This window comes from Larus michahellis, chromosome W (assembly GCF_964199755.1).
Source record: "Larus michahellis chromosome W, bLarMic1.1, whole genome shotgun sequence".
Taxonomy (NCBI): Eukaryota; Metazoa; Chordata; class Aves; order Charadriiformes; family Laridae; genus Larus; species Larus michahellis.
This window is the reverse complement of record NC_133929.1, coordinates 3,466,528-3,484,010: the sequence shown is the minus strand read 5'-3', so window position 1 is coordinate 3,484,010 and position 17,483 is coordinate 3,466,528.

The following is a 17,483-nucleotide window of genomic DNA, read 5'->3' as shown; positions in this document are numbered from 1 at the left end:
AGATCAAACACCTCTTAATAAAGTGTTTAAAAATCAAAAGTCTTGGGTGTAGGAATGTATCTGAGAGAAAATGGCCATGTGAGCCAGCCTCCCTACTATGAGAGATTAGATTAAGAGCAAAACAGGTGGTAGAAGATGGAATTAGTACATGGGAAAAACGGGAACTGAGAAGGTAGAAAACATGTTGTGCTAATGACTAAGCAATTGACTATGCGAATTCTTGTAACCAATCTGATGTGTGAATGAACTGCATGGACAGCGCGTGGACAGTGTAACGAGCTAATCAGAAATAAGCGAGTCGCGTGTACGGCTACAACGCAGGGTATAAAAGATGATGATCTGTGCTTAATAAACGGCTTCTGTTGATTCACGTTGGATCGTCTGGAGTCCAGTTATTTCTCCTCACTTGGGCTTTCTAAATTCCATGGGCCAGGAAGATAAACATCATATTTGAGGTGGGGGATGATCGACAAAAGTCAGCATGAGAGGCTGCAAGTCCTAAACAGTTTCTGAAAAAATACTTATGGGAGGTGGGAGAAAAGGATTTTAGAAGGGTTCCATGAGGTCTGCACAGTCCTCACTATGAATTGAGGTAAACTGGATCTGAGTTTTCACTTTAGTAGCAGGAAAACAGGAATTTAATACCAGAAATTAAAACTGCCCTCTTTTAACTAATTCTTGGAAATTGGCTGTTTCATAATGTTCTTATCTTGCAAAACAAAAAGAAAAATAGAAAAATATACAGTTCTTACTACATGCATGGCTTTTGGAAAATAAAACTATGATTGTTTACACGGAATCAAAGCACAATAAATCTTATGTATGTAAATATAGTAATTTGTAATTATTATTATCACCAAAATTGGGAATTAACTTCTTAACACCAATGTAGTCTTAAGAAGCAGGCATTCTTTTATTCAGCACGGTTGGGGGGATTCAGCATGGGGGATCTCTCCACCTATCATGTCCACTGAATGCAAGATTCACAGATGAGGAGAAATAACTGGACTCCAGACGATCCAATGTGAATCAACAGAAGCCGTTTATTAAGCACAGATCATCATCTTTTATACCCTGCGTTGTAGCCGTACACGCCACTCGCTTATTTCTGATTAGCTCGTTACACTGTCCACGCGCTGTCCATGCAGTTCATTCACACATCAGATTGGTTACAAGAATTCGCATAGTCAATTGCTTAGTCATTAGCACAACATGTTTTCTACCTTCTCAGTTCCCGTTTTTCCCATGTACTAATTCCATCTTCTACCACCTGTTTTGCCCTTAATCTAATCTCTCATAGTAGGGAGGCTGGCTCACATGGCCATTTTCTCTCAGACACATTCCTACAATACCCCCTTTTTCTTCTTGAGCCAGCCAGACCTTATGCATGGCATTTTCTATCATGCCAGTCACTTTGCGGAGAACACACGAGGCTGCCATAACCAATAATAATATAACCAACAGTAGCATGAGCCCTTGTTTTAATAAGTCTGATAACCATCCCGTTATACCCCATGAGCTTAACCAATCATCAAAACCATTTTTGACCACTTTTAATTTGGACATGTTATCCTTCAGCTCCCGTAACTGCTTATGAATGGATGATGAGCGGTCGGAAAGGTTCATACAACACACACCTTCAAAATCTTCACATCCGTGACCCTGAGCTAACAGCAAAAATCAATAGCCGCTCGATTTTGCAACGTAGCATGCCGAATGCTATCAGCATCAGTAAGCAAACTAGATAGGATTTCAGTTGTAAGGTTTATCTGTTTACTTGCCCAACACCCTATCTTATTCAACATATTTAATGCCGTCGCTGTTCCTAGCGAAGGAAGAATACTTAGCCCTATTCTTTGTCCGAGATTCGGGAATGTTCTATGGTGGTCACAGGATGGAGTGAAGGTATGAACTGTTCTCTTGGCTCTGTGGTTACTGTGTGCTCTGCTCACTGTGTCCTTGGCCGTACGCAGGCCTCTGCTCGTAGATCTGCCCCATCTCCCCCTTTTTTGTTTAACACCGGACCATTTATTAACAAGGTCGCCATGACTTGTGCTTCTACTCGTCGTGACGCTCTTAGCAGGTTATATACTAAACACAATTAAAAACAGAATCAAAAAGAACCCTGCTAAGGCAATAAATACCCAGATTCCTAAATTTAGCCCAGAAAGCCAATTTCTTTGGATTTACCCACGAGAAATCCTTTTGTAATATTTCAAATACATTGCGGTTCATTAAGTCTTGAATCTTTAGTATTTGAGCTTTTAGCTGATCATGTAAAGGACGAATATTTTGTTGCAACAACATGTCAAAAGCACCTTGGAGATGGTGTTTAACCATTTCCCAGCCATGTAGTGACGTATTCCAGGGGAGAGATGTAACACAAAGTCTTCGAGAGTTGTACTCCCAATCCCAACACAGAAAGACGTGTTTTTAATGCATTTTGCCGATTCCCTGTCCATATTACTGCTCTTTTATACCTTACTCGCGTTAAATTTACACAATAAGATTGATTACATTCTTGTATACTTGCATTTTGAGCCGAAGCAAACATACGGATGAGAAGTACAAATCATTACAGAATTGTCTTGCTCACAACTTCTGCTTGTTGCAGTATTATCTGTGGTTAGCATGCACCCCGATTCAAGGTGCTTATAATACACCTTCGGTTGTTCAGGCCATTCAACAGTCCTTCTGAAATGTCGCTCTACTGCTGTGGATGACAAAGACGACATGTTTAGAAAATTTAAAACATGAGTTGCTTTATACAATCGCTCTTGAGGTGTCATACCTACGGGATTCCCCCTTTTTTGTTTAGCAAGCGTGGTTTTTAAAGTATGATGCATACGCTCCACAATTGCTTGCCCAGTCGGGGAATGGGGAATATCGGTGACATGTTTAATACCCCATGTCTGTAAAAAGGCCTGTACTTTAGCGGACACGTAAGCTGGTCCGTTATCAGTTTTTATAGTTTTCGGTACTCCCATGACTGCAATGCATTGCAACCAATGTCAAATAACATCACGAGCCTTCTCTTCTGTACGAGCAGTAGCTACAACAAAGTGAGAAAACAAATCAACTGAAACATGTCCAAATTCCATAATGTGCGTAACATCGGATTGCCAAAGTTCATCAGGTGTAAGCCCTCGCGGGTTAACCCCCGCAAATGATGGCAGAGGAGCCAGCTGCTGACAATCGGCACGAGTTCGCACAATATCATGTGCTTCTTGTTGTGTTAAAGAAAATTGCTTCCTCAATGCCTTCGCATTTTGATGAAAAAAATCATGCGACGTTTTAGCTTGCTGCATAATGTTCGGAGTTGTTACCGACAGAGTGTGATAATCTGCAACTGTGTTTCCCTCAGTTAAAGGACCAGGTAAACAGCTATGAGAGTGAATGGGAGCACCTGGCTAAACCGGTTTCAGAACACAAAAGGTGAGATGCAGGGAGTTGTCATTCGACTCAGCTCCATCTCACCTTGGCAGACGCTTATTGATTCCTTATTGATTCGGAGGTTACAGGAAAAATTAGATCTGTTGTCGTCAAATGCTCTGACCCCCTCTCCTGCCCAAGTCAAGAATTTAGTTATGTGTGCCAATCCTGATACTTGGGACGGGGATATCTGGGGTGACCCAGATGATGAGCCCGAGGGGGCAAGTAATATTGAAATTTGACCCCTCATTAAAACAGAGGTGCAGTCAAATGATAGAAATAATCAGAGAGATACTACAACACGTATCCCCCCGTGGTCTGGCCCTGAGCTTGCTCGAATGCAAGAGCAATTTTCACGCAAGCCAGGGGAAAGCGCAACTGAATATTTATGGAATGTTTCACTAAAAGGAGGAGATCGTATCTTGCTGAGTGAGGAGGAAGCTAGAGGTTATTGGGGTCCTGGTGTATTCCTGGATGGGGGGCCTGCGGGGGATCAACCCTTAACACTTAGAGTCGCCCACTGGGCAGGGGGGATGGATTCTAGAGAACGAGGTGAGCCACTGGCTATTAAAACTGATGGGTTGTCCGGGCTAGCTGAATCAGTACAAAAGGCTGCCTGTATACAAGCCATGTATGAGCGTGGTGAGCAGGGCATTCCCCTTGCTGCTCTGGTGGATCCAGTCCACCTTAAACCATTGATTAGAGGTCTCCCTGATGCTGTGAAAATGTATGCGCAAAATCTAAAGGAAAAGATTTCACAAACAATTGACCATAATACTCACAACCCCCACCAGCGATGGCAGCCCGTTTTAACTTGGGGGGAACTATTACAAGAAATAGTGATTTATGGTAGAGACATGGGTTGGTTAGAGGAAGGTTCAAATACACAGCGCCGGGTCCGTCAGGCACGGTTTGTCGGGCATAATAATCCCCGTCCTCCTCGACAAACCAGTTCTCGTTTTGACCCTCAGCGTTATGAATTGTGGAAAAGGCGTTAGCATTAGGAATACCCCGATCAATGTTACATGGACAGTCCACAGAGAATATTCGTATAATGGTAAACTTGGTGGAGCAGCCTATTAACAAAGCTACAGAATGTACTGATGCTGTTAAAACACAGAAAGATAACGTCTCTGCCCCTTGGAACCCTTTCTCAGACTTAAGGAAGGATTTGATTGATCTAAAAAACTAGAAAGCGTGGGGGGAGGGGGGGGGGGTGTTTTAGGCCGACCCACCCGCGTGATATCTAACCTAGAATGGCCTAACCATTTAAGTGATACACACATTATTTTAGCTACTGGCCCCAGACGAATACCTGTGAATTTTCTAATTGATACTGGAGCTCAAATAAGTGTTAGCACCGAAAAAACAGCAAAAAGGATAGGATTAGTTCCCACCCAGAAGAAGATAAATGTAATAGGAGTGACCGGAGTCCCTGAAATCAGACCAATTGGTGCATTGCGTGTCTGGCTTCCAGGAGAAAGCCGAATGACTAAGATAAAAGTAGTCATTGGTCCCTATCGTAATAACATTTTGGGATTTGATGTATTAGCAAACAAAGTCTGGAGATTGCCAGACGGCGCGGTATGGAGCTTTGGAGTCCCGCCGTGTGAGGTCCGGTGGCTGGAGATTGCCATTAGGCTGCCTCCTTCTCGGGTAACAAATGTTAATCAATATCCTTTAGCAGCCACAGCCAAAACGGGAATCAGGGAAGTAATTAAAGACCTGGAAGCCTGTGGTATTATAATCAGGACACACTCTATAATTCTCCGGTATGGCCAGTACGTAAACCGGACGGTAGATGGCGACTCACAATTGACTACAGGAGGCTTAATAGCAATGTAATGCCCCTTACGGCTGCTGTTCCTAATATTGCTGACCTGGTCACTCAGATTCAAGTTACCATCACACATGGATGTGCACTTTAGATCTTAAGGATATGTTTTTTATGATTCCTCTTCAGGAGGAAGATAAGCCTCAATTTGCATTCGCGTGGGAGGGAGTGCAATATACTTTTAATCGTCTCCCACAAGGATACAAACATTCTCCCACTATTGCCCATAATGCACTAGCGAAAATATTGAAGGAGGTAAAGGTACCAGATGGGATAAACATGTACCAACACATTGATGACATCCTAATAGGTGGAGATAATGACGAGGCAGTCAGAGAAGTGTCTAGTCAGGTTTGGGACTGTCCTGGTTCTGGCGGGGATAGGGTTAATTTTTCCTGGTATTCCATGCCATGTGAGCCATGCCCACCCTGAGCTGCCGGGGGAGGGGGCAGGAAGTCGCCGCTTGGAGCAGGCTGGGGCGTCCCGGGTCCGGTCGGTGAGCGGCGGGGAGCGGCGGTTCCGTAATCGTGTTTGTATATTCCCCTATCCGTGTTATTGTTGTTGTTTGCCTGTTCCCTCTGCTGTTCTGTTAAACTGCCTTTGTCTCAACCCACGAGTCTTGCCTTTTCTTCTGATTCTTCCTGTATCGGGAAGGCCCGAGCGAGCGGCACGTGGTTCTTTGTTGCCGTCTGAGGCTAAACCACGACAGTCCTTTTTGGCGCCCAACGTGGGGCTCGAAGGGTTGAGATAACGACAGAATCCAACTAGAGCTTGGAAAAACGAATTTGTTGTGTGCATTTATTGTATTAGGTAAATAGTCGCTGGTCACCATGTTGCTTGGTTTGTTCTCATGGCTGGGTTATGTGAATTCCTATATGGCTTATGTACTCCCTGCAATGATGTTTGTTACTTCTGGGAGAGGGATGAGGATTATCATTTTGTTCTCTTGTGCAATATCGGCTTATGAGATGATAACATCACTTGTTAGACAGTTACTTTGGGGCTTTTATGTGGTGTTGCTGTCCTGTCCGTACCTTGGGCACCGTCTCTCAGAATTTATTAATAATTACACCCAGTCTGTGGGGGAAACAGGGGGGGACACTTTCCCCAGCTCTTTTGCCTCCCTTTTCTCCTTTGGGTCAGGTATGGCAGCTTTTGAGAATTTTGAATATCCTTGGGATACTCAAACCAGCCTGGTCCTATTGTTATGTCTGCTGAATGTGTTCCAGGTCCTGTTTAAGGTTAAACAGCTATTTAAGACTGCCACCCGGAGATCTGCCCCGAGGCTGGATAGTCAGGGGTGGCAGGGCATGTGGGAGGACACGGGCAGGTACCTAGAGAACTTCTCACCTCCAGTGGTCTGGGACTTCACCCCTGAACAACTACAGGACCCTGATAAAGCGGTAGAATATCTGAAGGGGAAATGCTGTGGCTGCTCCAGAGAGGCACAACTCACCGCGCTGTGCTGGGCCCTGGCCAGTATCTACCAGGCACTGCTCAGTGTTACGCAGCACCCTCAGGGGAAAGAGATGGAAACCAGACCAGCAGCCACTGCGGCTACTGCAACCCCTGCAACAGACACCGCGGCTACTCCAACCCCTGTGGCAGCCACTGCCGCTGAACCAGGGAACCAACCCATGCCAGTATCAGTTGCCCCCATACAGAAGAAGAAGTACACGAAGAAATCAGTTCGCTTAGTAAGAGATGATGATGAACCAGGGTCATCACGAGAGCAGGAGGAAGAGGCAGAACCAGAGATAATTACTCGATCCCTATCCCTGAGTGAGCTGCGGGATATGCAAAAAGATTTTAGCCGACTTTCAGGCGAGCACATTGTCACCTGGCTGCTCCGGTGCTGGGATAATGGGGCCAGTAGCCTGGAATTAGAGGATAGGGAGGCCAGGCAGCTGGGATCCCTGTCTAGGGAAGGCGGCATTGACAAGGCAATTGGGAAGAAGACCCAAGCCCTCAGCCTCTGGAAACGACTCCTGTCAGGCGTGAGGGAGAGGTACCCCTTCAGTGAGGATGTTGTATGTCACCCAAGCAAGTGGACCACCATGGAGAGAGGTATCCAGTACCTGAGAGAATTAGCCGTGCGGGAGATGATTTACTATGACTTTGACAATGCACAGTTACCCACAGACCCTGATGAGGTGCGATGCACAAGGCCCATGTGGCAGAAGTTTGTACGGAGCGCACCATCGTCATATGCCAACTCACTGGCAGTAATGGAATGGAAAGGCGAAGAGGGACCAACGGTGGATGAGGTGGCTGGCCGGCTCCGGCGATATGAAGAAAGTCTCTCTTCCCACCTTGTCTCAGCTGTGGAGAAACTGTCCTGGAAGGTCCAGCAACTTGAAGAGAATATGTCCTACTCCCCACCTGCACGGGCCAGCGTCTCAGCTATTAGGAGCAGGCATTTCCCCACTCGAGAGAGAGAGTACAGAGGGTACACACCAGGAGGCACCCTGTGGTTCTACCTGCGTGACCACCGGGAGGACATGAGGAAGTGGGATGGACAACCTACTTCGACCCTGCGGACACGGGTACAGGAGTTGCAAGGAAGGACAACCACAAAAGGGGATCCCTCCAGGAAAAGTGCCGCCCTGGTTTCCAGCGGGCAGTTCCCCAGACAGAGCAGAAGGCCTGATCTTGCTTCTGATCCTCTTGAGGGAACTTCCAAGTCATTTATGCAAGAAGTGAGTAACGGATACTATGACCAGTATTAGAGGGGCCCTGCCTCCGGCCAGGTGGAGGAAAGGGACAACCGGGTTTATTGGACGGTGTGGATTCGATGGCCTGGCACATCAGACCCACAGGAGTATGAGGCTCTAGTGGACACGGGTGCACAGTGCACCCTAATACCATCAAACTATAGAGGGGCAGAACCCATCTGTATTGCTGGGGTCACAGGGGGATCCCAAGAGTTGACTGTACTGGAGGCGGAAGTGAGCCTAACTGGGAATGAGTGGCAAAAGCATCCCATTGTGACTGGCCCAGAGGCTCCATGCATCCTTGGCATAGATTACCTCAGGAGAGGGCATTTTAAGGACCCAAAAGGGTACCGGTGGGCCTTTGGCATAGCTGCCTTGGAGACGGAGGAAGTTAAACAGTTGTCTACCTTGCCTGGTCTCTCAGAGGACCCTTCTGTTGTGGGGTTGTTGAGGGTCGAAGAACAACAGGTGCCGATCGCTACCACAACGGTGCATCAGCAGCAATATCGCACTAACCGAGACTCTCTGATTCCCATCCATAAGCTGATTCGTCAACTAGAGGTTCGAGGAGTGATCAGCAAGACTCGCTCACCCTTTAACAGTCCCATATGGCCGGTGCAAAAATCTAATGGAGAGTGGAGGCTAACTGTAGACTATCGTGGCCTGAATGAAGTCACGCCACCGCTGAGCGCTGCTGTGCCGGACATGCTAGAACTGCAGTACGAACTGGAGTCCAAGGCAGCCCAGTGGTATGCCACAGCTGATATAGCCAATGCATTCTTCTCAGTCCCTTTGGCAGCAGAGTGCAGGCCACAGTTTGCTTTCACCTGGAGGGGCGTCCAGTACACCTGGCATCGACTGCCCCAGGGGTGGAAACACAGCCCCACCATTTGCCATGGACTGGTCCAGTGTCATGGGCGGAGTGAATAACTTCACTTGTAAGAGAGTAGTGAAATGTTTATTAACATAAAACAGTGATTTAACAAAGTCAGTAGTGAATGCGACAGTGTTTTACGAGATTCGATGCCAGGGCACACTTGGTTATTTACTGCACAGAGGCCAGGGTCAGACAAGCTGTCAGGGAGACCCTCCCGTTGAGTCACGAGGTTCAGAAAGGACCCCTCAGGAACTCAGGAACAGACCTAGCACTTAAACTCTCCCCAGTTGCTTTCTCAAAGTGTTAACTTCTAATACTAACACATTAGTGGAGCTGATTTCAATGACATTTAATTTGTACGAGTGTGGCTCTAAGATGATTTGTGTTCATTATTGGTTTTCTGAATGTGAATCAAGAACTTGCATGTGCTAAGAAGATGACGAATAAAGAACCCAAAATAATGGTAGTCCCAAAAATGCCATGTAGCATTTTCCCTGTCCAGTGACAAGGTATGCAATTGCAGCTTCATTATTAGCTAAGTACCAAACTATTTTTTCTGCAGCTGCCTTCTGACTGCAGTGAGAAATAGTTTCACCAGTCCACAGTTTCTCCATCCTTAGTTTTGTACTCCTGAAATTCAAGCTAGAAAGGAATTTGATGCCCTACTCTGTGGGGCAGTAGAAGATGATCTGTTCTAAGTAGTTCTCCTTATTGTTTGCATATGTGTGAAGACAGTTTCTTTTGGATAGCCTTGCTCTACATGTTTATAAATCAATGCTTTATCTGTAAAAAACCATATGACTCAAATACTGTTTTGGCTTATATCACAACAGATTACTTTGAAATGCACAGCTGCATGTGTGTGCCTAAAATATCTAAATGCTATATCAATGTTCTCCAAAATAAGAGCTGAGAAGATTTAGGGCCAAATCCTCCAAAATTTCAATGGGATGTTGTCTCCTAAATAGACCTATAAAAGCCCTGCACAGCTGTCACTGAGCTGGGAAGTGCCCAACAGTTTTGGACTTTCCTGATGCCCGAGAGCCTGTTTCTGTGCTCTTGTCCAGAGCACTTTGGTCTTGCTTGGGCCTGAGCAGCTCGTCTATGTCCTTGTCTCATGGGGACCCCCAATGCCATTTCCCACCCTGCTGTGCCTGTTTGGGCCAGCCAGGAGGAGGAACCACCTTCTCACATGTTCTGTCTGCTTCTACATAGATTTTACCAGACAGGACTTTGCATTTTACTTTGCATTTGAATATGAGGTTAGGTCATATTTTGTGGATCATAAGATAAACATTTTATGGACCTTTCTGGACTTCCAGTCTCATAGGAGGTTGTGCAGGATAACTCCTGTGATCTCTTTTCTGTTTATGACTGTATCTTAAGTACTTAGGGAGACAAAAGGAGGCATCCCAGGGTGTGATTTCTGCTCTAAAACTCTTGTATTATTATATTAATGAGGTCATGGGCACAACACAGTTTTTAGGGTAGGGACTCAGGACAACCTCTCCTCCCACATGAATGTCCTGAATGTTGGATTCCCTTTTGCACAGAGGGACACAATTAAAAGGTGACAGGGAGGGCTCAGGTTGGAGCCATCTGGAGGCTACTTATTTTCCTAGGAAAATAATGCTGATGTGCATTTCTCTCCTCTTGAGCAGAGGCTGCTGAACTTGCTGTCCACATCCTGGATGAACTCCCCAGCCCCTGTGCTTCTCAGCGGAGGGACACAGTCGTCACATCTTCCTCTCTCTCTGCTCAAAATCTGATCTCCCCTTTTTAAATAAAGGGGTTTATGAGGGTGTTTTTTCTCAGGAGATGTCAGGCCACGAATCACAGTTGGAAGGGAGGCATTTCCTGGTTAGCAGTGTTGAGCCCCAGAAAGAGGCACATCCCATTGGTGTGTTCAATTTTGGCACCCAATTAACTGCCTGTGCTCCCTGGGAGCTGAGGCACTGACACCAGGCTATGCATTTTGCTCCAAGGAACAAAGTTCAGAGTCTCTTCTGTCTCCCTCTAAACTCCTGGAAGGATGAAAATCACACTTAAAATCCTGAAAAACAGGAAGGATGGTTCTTTCTGTGTAGGGTAGTACTATATGTGAGAGCCAGGACTCCTGTGAGCAAAGCTAAGCCTAAAAGACTGCCTGAATACAGCGTGGGACTCAGTGGAAGAATTTCATCCTTGTCTGTCTTGATTACAGCCTGATCTGCTCATTACTTGGGCAAATATAATAATTTTTTTTTTTTTTTACAGTTTTAGTGGTGGGTTTGTGCCCAGTATATGCCCAGAACTTCTGTCATCAAAAGACGACTGTGACCACAGTTGTATAGTTTAGACTCTAGAAGTAAAACCCACAGTATTTGGTATAATCTGCCAGGAACCGACTGCCACACACCTGAAAAATGGCCGTGAGATGTTAAATAACACCCTGTGATAAAGACACTTGGCTTTGGAACATCGGGACATGCTCCAGGGAAGAAAACAACCTCTGGGAGTTGTGTGGAGGCAGCAGCGGGGTGCCCTGGATGCCCGACTGGAAACATTTTCAAAGGGGGGAAAGTATACAGGATGGCTTGCAACAGGAGCGTGGTTCGGACGGAGCAAGTGCGTAGAAGGGAAAAATACCGTGTCCGGAGCAGGTCCCGCTGTGACACGACCTGTTAAGGTCCCCCTAAGGCAGAGCAGGGCTGCCCTGGTCATTCCCCCGGCAGGGAAGGCTTGTGCATGGGAGCTCCGGGGAGGGGGCTGGCACCGGGACGGGGGACAGAGCCGAGGGGCTGGGGCTGTGTCCAAGCCGGGGCTGGCACTCGGCACCGGAAGGGCGTTCCGGCGATGTCCCCGACTGTGCGGGTCTGCGGTCTCTGCGCTCCTGTGCGCGCCTTCCGGGACCCTGTGAGACCCTGCGCGCCCCTGAGGGATCCGCCGTGCGCCCCGCTGCGTGGCCCGAGGTCAGTGTTCCCGCCTGCGGGGCGGCACGGCTGCCTGCAACCGCGCCCCGCACCTGGGAAGGTGCCTCCCCCCTAGCAACAGCCGCCACCGCCGGCGCGCAAACAACTCTGTGGCTAGATACCGGCAGGTGATTAAATGGATGAGCAGGCTGCAGGTGAGCGGCTGGTGGGGATTAGCTGCGGCCGCCAGCTGCTGCGAGGAGGCTGAGCCCGTCAGAGGGATTGGAAACGTGGAGAGGTGCGCGAGGCGCGGTGGCCGGAGCGGGGCGGGTGTGCAGTGGCCCCGGTGGGGACCGTGCTGCGGCTGCCGGGCGGCGGGGGGTCCGGTCGGGCTGTGAGTGCCGGGGTTGGCCCGCGGGACCCGTCGCGGCCCCACTGCCGCACCGCCGGTGTTGGGCAGTCGCTGGGTCCGGGGCTGTGCGGGGGCGAGGGGTGTGGGGCGTCCCTCACCCTGGGCTGGGGGCTCCTGGCTCGGGGCTGGGCAGAAACTTTAGTTGCGGTCTAGCATGAGGGTAGGCTTTCACGTGGGGCTAGGACTCTGTCCAAAACAGTTAGTTTTGAGAAAAAAACCTTTACAGCTAAAATCACAAAATGCTTTCCTGTAGGACACATGAATGCCAGATTTTTAAAATGAAAGCACTGCTGAAAGCCTTGCAGAGGAGCTTTGCTTGGCAAACTTGTGTGCTGAAAGCTTTTAATAAAAGTCTGTTAGGGCATAGGTGTACTTAATTCTTACTTCATATTTACTTTACGTTGATAAAGTGCTTCTGCTCAGCCCTGCATTTTGGCATAATTTAGTATTTCATTCCTCACATTGATCTGCATTGATCTCACCTGATATATCTCTGTGCACGATCTTCCAGTGGAAATGTGTTAATGATATATCCTTTATGTCATGATTTTTCTGCATGGTCAGGAAAGTGTGTTTCCTGAAAATTATTAATCCACTTGAAATAGAAAACCTGTGGCAGTATGGAAGGATCTTGCTGTGATTTAGAAGATGTATGACTATGCATGGACTTTGAGTGTGAGCAGAGGGAATCCTGTTCTGCAAGCACAGTGAGATGGTAGGATCCTTCCTTTGTGGAGGATCTCCTGTATGCCCTGTCATTAGTGGAGAACAATTTTCTCCAAGTGTGAAAAACAGGAGGAGAAGAGACGTGACCAGGCTGTAGAACCAGGGTACCTGTCCTCCCCGTGACAGCCGGACTTCTGCATCTACCCGCTGTACCCCAAAGTGAAAGGAGAAGGTGGAAGACTAGCTAAATTCTCTGGTTAATAATAAAGGGGGGGGGGCAGGGAAGAGGGGAGGGCACAATAAACCCCCAAACCAAGAAGATTAAATGGATCAGGCTACCTGATAACAACTGACTTGATGGTAACGAGAGTACAAGCAGGAGATATCTGCTAGGAAAGGAAAGAAGCAGGACAGAGAGTCCTGGTGCATTAGGAGCAATATTCTCAGATAACTGATAGGTCAAGTAATCAGTGGGGAAGTACCTCCAGAGAGGGATGTGTTGGGGGTAAGAAGGTGGAAGGAAACTTGTGTAAGAGTGCCTGTGAAATGATGAAATCTGCCATATGCAAGGGATTAGGAACAGCAAAATAGAAATTCCTGGCTTCAGTACAATAAGAAAACCCAAACTGATAGGCAAAAATTCATGGAGTAAAGCTTAAAGGAAAAAGAAATCAAGGTGAGCTTTAAAGCACAATCTTTTGTGCCTAAAAGGCACAAGCACAATAACATCTCAATGCATAAGAAGGATCAGAAGACTTGGTAGCATCATGAGCTTTTAATTTACCTCAAAGACAAGAAGAAAGAACACTAAAAGGTTATTGAGCAGGGGTTTAAAAATTGTATGAACACACAGGCAGAAATATTAGAAACATCAGGGCACAAAAAATAAAATGAAACTTGCAGATTTGTTACCCTTTGTAATAAACAGCCAGATCCCTTAAACAGAAATGGCACTTATTTTATTATAGGGACAAAGTCAATAAAGCAGAAGCACAGCGCTGGGTGCGTGACTGAAGTCAGAGGCACACCAGCTAACACTTCACCCACGTCTTATATACATTCAATATTGCATACGTATTCACTATTTTAGGCAGAGTAATTGTTTTTGATGATTGATTATCATTAGTCCCTTTTCTCTTCTACTTGTGCGTTTCCTTCTGACAATTGTTTCTGAGGATCGATGATCTTCAGTTCCCTTTTCCCATTTTTCCCATGCATCTGTTTCCTTCTGGTAGGATCAGCTCCCTTTTCCCATGCATGTGTTTCCTTCTGGTAGGATCGATTATCATCAGCTCCCTTCTCCTGTGCATCTGTTTCCTTCTGTTAATCATTTGTGGGGTCTTTTGGAGAAGTTCTCTTTTGTTTCTCTCGGATGTTTTTCTTCATGATGTTTTTCTTCATAGCTGCTGTTAGTTATCTTTGAGGTTTCTCATGTTTCCTAATTTACTAAAGGTTAGTTATCCTTATAAGTCAAAGATTTATAGCCTTGTTATTATGGCGAAAGCCAACAATACCTTCACTATTTTTCACACCCTTTATAAATACCAAGACGACAGTCTGGAAAAGCATTGCTCAAATAGAGGGGAAGTTATTGAAAAGTGACACCAAAAGAGGCAACGTTGGTTTGATTTTTTTTCTTTAGTCCTTGTGAAAATTGCCTACTATGCACAGGGGATTAGTACAGTTAATACTATGACATGTTATCACTGCAAAGGTATGCTATCCTCTTCTCTCCCCATTCCAGGGTGAGATCAGTACTCTGTCCAAGTTAGATATTTACAGACCAGCAGGGTGGGATAAACCACCTTTTAAATTCCCTACAGAACTGGCTGAAGCCATCTCAGATACCTCTGTTCTGGTCACCTGTGAGAGCTCAGACAAGTGGTGCCAGAATTCAGGAAAATGGCAAACACAGTGCCTATCTTCAAGGGTAGAAAGAGAAGCAGCAAAAGGATGCTACATCAGTCAGTCTAGCTTCAATCCTCTGAAAAACTCTAAAACAAAGAAAGAAACAGTTTGCATGTATGTGAAAGATAACAAAAATATAAGCAATCAGCAGACACAGAAGAGAGAAGAAAAAAATCATATCAAATTAATTTCTTTTCATAATAGAGAAGTTAGATGTCATTTATCTGGGCTTTATTATAGTTTTTGACACCATCTCAAACAACTTTCTCATAAATAAACTAGGGAAACATGATTAAATGAGACTACTATAAAGCCATACCCAAGGAGCAGTTATTAATGATATTCTGTGAAAACAGGACACTGTGAGCAGAGCTCTGCTGGACCTATATAGTTTAGTTCTGCTCACCAATTCATTAATGACCCAGATGATGAAGGAGAGTCCACTTATTAAATCTGCAGTTTACATGAAGCTGGGAGTGCCTGCAGACACATTGGAGAACAGGATTAGTATCTAAAATGATCTTGGCAAAAATCAAAAAAACATTGTCTAAAAATTAGGATAAAGTTGAGCAAGGACAAGTGCAAAGTACTACAAAAGGAAAATCACACGTAGATAGGGCTGGCTAGGTGGCAAATCTTTGGGAAGAGATGCAGGGTTTATAGTGAATCATTCCTGTCAATAAAGTCTGGCTGTTGGGGGAAAAAAATGGTCTTTGTCCCAGGATGTGTCAAGAGGGATGAAGTCTGCTAGGCATGTGAAGTATCTCTGTAGCTTCACGCAGGGCTGGGAAGGTCTCAGCAGCAAAACCGCCCAGTTGGAGCAGAGCACTGACGTGACTACCAGTCTAAAAAAAGTGACTTATTAGGAAATACTCAAGAAATTAGGGCCTGCTAGTCTAAAAAGGAGAAGTCATTGTAGGTGGGGTGTGAGAACACAAGCTAAAGGTCCTCAAGTACCTAAAAATGCCCCACAATTACCAGGAGGAAAAGAGCAGTCTATTCCCCTTGCCCACGGCAGAGTAATGTATATGAATTCCATCCAGGACAATCCAGGACACTGTCTTGGGTGACTGTAGTCTCACAGTCTCTTTAGTGGGTTAGACAAATACCTGCCAGGAGCAGTGATTAGAGGCAATCCTGTCTTAGGCTGTGGGACAAAGTGGATCTCTCCATTTCAGTCCCTCTTACTTTTTTCCTTTCAACATAATTTTCTGTCTTAGTGAGAGTTCATATAATGGGTAACATCCAGTGAGTTGTAACAATGACACCCTTATCATTGCTTCAATTACAAACATCAGTATGGCTCCTAGTTCAAAACCATTCAAGCTCTAGAGGTGATCAGACAGATCACCTTCTAAGGCCCTTTTTGGCCTAATAATTAAAGGAGTTTTACTCTTAGCTGGTTAATTTTGACATTGGGTGGACATGTTATGGGCTGCCCTTTGCAAACTATCACCAGAGCAAACACGCTGCCCCAGTCTCCAGCCTGAAGAACTTGGAGTTCCTTGAAAGCAGCTCATGATTTTAGCTCCAGAGTCTCCAAATCCTCTCTGTGTTGGCCAAAGTCACAACTCTATGTTGACTGCAGTTTCAGTCTGGCAATTAGCTGGGCAGGATGGGGCATTCAGAGTCATCTGCATCCCATGCAAAACTCATCCATCATTGCCAGGGGGTGGGGAGAGGGCTCTCCCCCATCGTGCACACACATTCCTCCAGAGATAGATGATGATGTCCTGCTCCACCCTGCTGGAGGCAGGCAGCCTTCAAAACCCCATTCCTCCTCCTCACAGGAAAAACTGCAGGCATCCATATGCTGCAGGTTGCCTGTCTACGCCCCTGAGCTCACTGCAGAGCGATGGCAGACGCTTAAGATAATCATGTAGATAACTATACAGTACTTTCAAGGGATTTTATTTTCTCAAACAAAACCTTCTGGCTTCAGAAAAAAAGACTCTGACAAGCATTGCCCTGGTTTGAGGTAAAACAGAACCAATGTTCTGTTCAGTAATTTTACTTTGCAGCTAAGCCTCTTCTACTGGGGTGGGAAATCCTAGTTAATTTGCTAGGTGCAATATGGAAACAATTTTAGCCCTGTTCAAATAGCAGGGTCATGACGGTGCAGACAGCATGACTGCTTGGTTTGAGGAGGACCCTCAAAGGGGACTACCCCTTTGTGGGCTCTCAGTTTAGAAAGACCCTCACCACACTGAGTATTGGTTTTAGGGCTCAGATTTACCCTCCTCTGCTGCAAGAGCCCACAGGCTGCTTCCACAGACAACTCACAACACAGGACAGGCCCCCTCCTTTGCAGGAAAATTAAGGTTTTGGGTCAGATACTCTCAGAGGATCAAAAAGATGAGGAAACAAACGCCCTGACAAAATGCAGTCCCTTCTCACCCAGCAACGCCAACAAGCCCAAGTTCCACTCCCCTTCATCCAACCACAGAAACAACTGGCCACTTTGTGCGGCTGGAGCCTGCTCAGGCCAGGTATGTGCCTCTTCCCAAAGATGTGCTACCACCACCACCCATCAAGCAGAGAAGCCTGGTCCCTCCCTGAACAGCCACCAGCCACAAGGAACATGCTGGACATCATCAAATCCAGTCCCCAGCTATCATAGCAACACTCTCTCTCTATTCAATAAAACTCATCAAATTTTAACTTAAAAGAGGTTTTATGCCTCTTATTTTGCTGGAAAGCTGTCACACCACACTGCATAGTTGGAACTGGTCTACATTCTAGTTTAAAC